We start from the raw sequence: 6000 nt of genomic DNA, 5'->3' as shown, positions 1-6000 counted from the left end.
AAGGTGGACCACCATTAGTAACAAGCACAACTAAGGCAGTTACGCAGCAAATAAAACCAGAAGGCCGAATGCAACAATTCGTAATAATTCAGAACAGTAAAAAATGTTAACTCAGAAAAACGCAAAACCTGAAAAATGTCAAATTTAAAACGCTCGATTTGCCCAAACAGAGATGAATTTCAAGAAAATAAAACATGGGTTTTTTTTCCAGGTGGGTTAATTAGATAACCCAGAAACCGTTTGAAGAAATTTGTGGCGGTCTGGGAGAAATCTTCGGTTCTTTGGAGCCCATTTTTGTCTGCCGCGCGTGAAAAAAAACAGAACTTTCAATTAAATGAGCGGACAGTGATTTAATTCGGCTCTGTGCTGGCACCTACCCTCTCCACCACGTCTTCTGCCCTTCTGTCACCCGTTTTCAATCCAACACATGTTTAATAACAGTCTGAATTGAACACGGCACGCTTTGGTTGTGTGAGATAACACGTCTTCCGCCACCCGTCTTCCATTTTTAACTCAAACTCGCCCACGTCTCCCACCATGCCTCATAACTCCCGTCTTTTACTCATACTTCATTATGCCAAGGTGGATGTCGTGGTTTGTTTGGTTGAATCCGTGAATGGTTTCTTCAGGAAGTTTCATGTTACATATGTGGACGCTGTGTCAAACCTTCTCCATTCCCCGCTAACACAACTGTTATCACTTCACGTGCTTTTGCTGAAAAAGTTAATTCGTCAACACCTTAACTTTCTTTTGGCTGATGCTATAAACTATTAATGTCACACACAAACAATCTGAATCAGTGTTCAATTGATTTGTATTATATGAATATCAAAAGGCATGCGATGATATAAAATCCGTCAGCACATGAAACAAAATGCAGCAAAAGAGTAAGTACCTTGGTTTGCTCCATATGCCACTGCAATTCACAGGGTTCCTACATGCAAACAATGAAGAAGATAACTTGAAACTGATGGTTGACTGTTGCAGCCATTTTCCGCAGCTAGCTCAACTTTCCGCAGCTGGCTCAACTTTCCGCAGTTGGCTCAACTTTCCGCAGCTGTTTTGTTAAACTCTAGGTTGCAGGTGTCATCAAGCAAAACAAGCCACATGGGTAGCTAGGGGAATGTTAGTACATGGATGATGTCCTATTCATTCGGTCAAATTTGATGAAAAAGACCCCGGTCAAAGGGAAGTCAAGTTGAGTGTTATCACAAAGTCGCCACACTGAGTCGCCACACTAAGTCGCTACATGTCAAGAAAAAAATAATAATTTTGAATCAATGAAATGAACAAGTTATTTGCTCACTTTTCTGAAGGTATTGATTAATTTTGGATTGATGATGAAAGATGAATGGCTAACTTTGTATTCAATATTTTTAGCTACAGAACCGTGCACATTCCACAGCTAAAGTCCAATTCCGCAGCTGTTCTCCAATTCCGCAGCCAGAAAAACCTCATTGTTCAAATCAGCCTATCTTTCTCATACAAAATCAGATTTTGATGATTTAACTATCATTGGAAAGATCTCAACAAGATCTATACAATGAGAAACCATCATTAGAGTTTTAAATGGAAAATAATGAAATAAATTGCTGAAAGGAAGCAACATTCAACTTGGGGCACCAACTCCAAAGCAGGGATAAATTCTTTTGATTTTTCCTTTGAAGAACTTGTTTCATTAATACAAATTCTTTGTTTTGTGTGTAAATATCATAACTAGAGAGATTGATCACCTCTCTCCTTTGATAATCTTACATTCCATTGCAGAAGAAGTATTAGTTTTTTTGCAGGTTCCAGGAGGAAGGACAAATGACTACAAGAGAATGGTGTCTCTCTAAGAGACCAATTTGTTTCATAAGAGGATGGTCAGCAACAAAGAGGAAATATGTTGATACAAAATCAGATTCAAACATTTGAAAAACTTTCAGATACTATTGTCTCCATCATATCCATCCATCACATCCATACCTCGTAATAAACCATTCATCTCATTTTCCTCCATATTTTCCATTTTCATTCACATACACTTTCCATCTCTTTTTTTCCATTCATAACCCACAAATAAAAGCAAGAGGCTCATTCACATGCTTATTGCCCATTGCCATTTCTGCTCTCCATTTCCATTTTCCATTTTCATTTTCCATTCCTTGTCATTTTCATTCCACAAATAAACCTTGCTTCAATGCAAATTATTGAGTCCATAGTCCTTTGAGTCTAAGTTCTTTGTAAAAACACCTTGAGGCTTGCATGCCTTAATGGCAAGTCCTCATGCTGACAAACAATGGGAATACATTAATGTCCCTTGTTCGTCAGATCTTCTAGGTGACTCAACTTCAGCAAATTCATTCGTACCTAGCAAGATGTGTTTGGGCATCTTGACTCTCATTGTCATCAATGGTGAGAGTTCTCGTGTTGAATAGTGGCATCCATTAATGGCCACTAAACCAATAATTTCCTACTATGTTTGACATCAGAACATCTTTTCACATAGTAGGAATTGTGCCAGTGAGTTTTGAAGACATGAAGATTATTATTTTCAGCATTTTGGAGCAGATTCAGCAAGTTTTAGTAGAAGCAATAAAAAGTCATCTTATCTCTCTATCCATGATTCCTCTTGTTCAGCCACTTGAAGAAGAATATGATCAGAATTTTGCAGTCACCACACATACAACTCATCCATTCCAAAGGGTAAGTGAAGGTGCGTCATTTTCTAACTTTTGACCATAGAATTCCATAAAAAGCCAGAATGATAATTGTTGGAAAAACATTTCTCTTCCTCATTTCATAAAATTGCCAATACCATCAGTTCGGGGGGAATACATTCATATTCGTATCTTGCCATGTCCATATCATATTCATGAGCTCACATATTTCCAACATATATTAATTATTACATTGCTATTATGAGCATACAATGGCTTTTGAAAAAGTGCTTAAAGGATAAATTGGATACAAACAAAATCATGGTTGTCACACAAGAACCAATCATCATGCAATCCAATAAAGATATACTTTGCAACAATAATCAAAATATCATTATGCAAAGTTCAAAGATAAAAATAGAAGGCAAAAAAAAAAATGGTTGTAACACAAGAACCAACCATGTTGCAATTCAAGTGAAACACTTTGCAGAAACATGAAGTTATCAAATGATATCATGCAAAGTTAAGCCAAAGCTCAAGGATCAAAAGAGTTAATGTAATATATATTGCATGAGGACATGCAATAGCTTCAGTTGGGGGGTATGTTGAGTCTTGAAAATGTCATTCATTTCCATTACACTTTCATTATTATGTCCATTATATCACCTCCATTTCACCTCCATTTCACTACTATGTCACCACATTCATCCCACTTTCATTATCATTGGGCCACCTTTATGTTTTTCCAATCTTTATTATTTCTAAGCCTTTTAAGTGAATTTGTGGTTAAACATTAGAAAATAATGTGCATATGCTTATACCTAACAAATGGGTTGAGATTGTTGACATGTGTAGGTTGAAAGGAGACTTCTAGAAGACCCTTATGTGGCACCCCAAGGCCAAATTCGAATTTGAGTGGAAAGAATCATGGGATCATGAGGATATGTGTCACATCTCCTAATTGTATTGTAACTCTAAAAAGACATGTGTCTTATCAGTTCCTATTTTGATTAGGACTCTAGAGGTAGAGGGAGAGATTCATGGACTATCATTAATGAGATGGCTCTCATCTTTTTGTATAAATAGGAGATCTCTCTCCTTCATTTGTTAGTCTTTTAGTCCCTAGTTCTTAAGTTTGTAGTTCTTCCTTGATGGCTTTTGAAAGCTTTGGAGAACTTTGTTGTACTTTGTACTTTTGAAGAATTTGAATAAAGCTTTGATGTTCTCAACATGGAAGGAGATGTGAAGTAGATGTCATGGAGCATATTAGAATGTAAGGTAGAGTAGATTTCATTTTGTAAATATTGCTTTGTAGAATGTAAGGTAGAGTAGATTTCATTTTGTAAATATTGCTTTGATTTCATTATGTTATTTAATTGCTTTCAAGTTTGATAGATTAGATTTTTCATTCATGCAATTTTAATTCATGCAAGTGGCAGAGCGCCCCTGCACACTAAAGCCTTATATAGTTGTCATTTAATTCTGCATTTAATTTTGTTATGCTTTTGTACATTAGCTGTACATAACAAGCTATTTTGATTACTGTTGTTTTACATTAATTTTGTTATGCTTCTGTATATTAGCTGTACATAAATTGCTTTCAAGTTGATTGTAGATTAATGATGCACATAGCCTTTTAATGACTAATGACATGATAGAATCATCTTGTCCTTCTGCTGAAACAGCAAGGATACTGGGTCTCATAGTCACTAGCTCATTGTTTGGTTATTGCATTTTATTTTGATTGTATATTAGTGATGCACATAGCCTTTTAATGACTAATGACATGATAGAATCATCTTGTCCTTCTGCTGAAGCAGCAAGGATACTGGGTCTCATAGTCACTAGCTCATTGATTGGTTATTGCATTTTATTTTGATTGAAGTAGCTGCATATTTACACTTTTGTTTAAATACTAATTCCATCAATAACATGTTTTAAGATCTTTTGAAGTGCTAAGTTTTGGAATTTACCATTAGGGACATAGGCCTTGTCTTGAAATCTTTATCCATACTTGTCCTTTAAAAGTATTCTTAAGACCTTAGAATAGGATTTCCATTTGCATTAAACACTTTAGAAAACCAACAAGAACAAAACTCCAAAAACAACATAAACTATAAAACAAAGAAGTAAGAGAAAGGTTAACTAAGCACATATGGTGCACCACACTTCATCAGTTTACGATACCCGGATTGATAATTTATGTAGAGCAATTTAAGATGTTAAATTGACTAGACAGCAGTGTTACAAGGATGGCTAATAGGATCACTCTTCGCAGCTGTTCCTCAAAAGGGGTAAACAATCAAATGGAGGTGAATGATCGGCAAATACAGAGTGGAGGTGATGATGGGAACACGACCAAGGCTTTAAAGGCTGAAGTACTACATTCACGATGATTATTTACCAGGAATTGGTTAATTTTTAATTGAGCTTAAACGCTGGGGGAAACATTTGCTCATTGCTTATGTTTATTTTTTAACGAGCATGAAGTCCGCATTAAAACTGCTCGATGTAACGGTCTTTTCTTGACTTTACCATAAATAGCTTTGTTCTTTCAAAGATTGTACTGCATGTTCAATTGCTTCATCAAACTAGTTAGAAATGAATGATATACGTTTGAAAAATGAGTTAGGACACTAATATTTTACTCGAATTACGTAAAAGTAATTTAAAAGTGCTTTTACCTCTCATTTTACCATTTCATTTGAACATTGGCTTATTGGAGCTTTGGAGGTGCTTTCCCCCTTTGATTTTCATCAGCTGATTCCAGGAGATTCTGTGGACGATCTTCGGCACTGTCTGGACCAGGTAGGAGCTAAACCTGAGCTCTTTCATTTCATCCTTTCCATTTTGCATTCTGAGCTTGATTTCTAGTTTTTCTGAGCCTCTGGGGTTTGAAAAACTCGCCCTGGCTCCATCACACCCTTTATGTATCGAAAGGTGCATTGGATGTTAGCTTGTCTACTGGCCAATTGACATGCAATGCACCCAGAACACTACTGTAGGTGCAATGAGCGCAAGGAAGGAAATTTATGCACAGTTTTTTGATGGAAATTTTGTCTATTTCTCACCAAATCAGGATCTAACTCTTCTCTTGTTTGTTTTCAGAGATTTTTTGGAGCAAGATGACTATTACATGGCGAGAACGTGAGCATGAAGAAGAGGACATGCTTGCTTTACATGATCTGGTTACAGTAAATGCACTGCAGAACTGTGGCCTGTTGAAGTTTTTCCGCATCTCTAGCATGAGATAACAAATCAACTTGCTACAGTATTTGCTCGATGCTTGGGATCCTACCAGCCAGGTGTTCCAGATTAGGGGCAAATCCATCCCCTTGACTGTAGTGGACATCTATTT

Source organism: Pinus tabuliformis, chromosome 1_1, assembly GCF_031772625.1.
Source record: "Pinus tabuliformis cultivar Carrire ecotype Pingquan chromosome 1_1, CPIR1, whole genome shotgun sequence".
In the NCBI taxonomy this organism is placed as follows: domain Eukaryota; kingdom Viridiplantae; phylum Streptophyta; class Pinopsida; order Pinales; family Pinaceae; genus Pinus; species Pinus tabuliformis.
The sequence above is the reverse complement of the archived record's forward strand: the minus strand, read 5'-3'. Positions refer to the sequence as shown.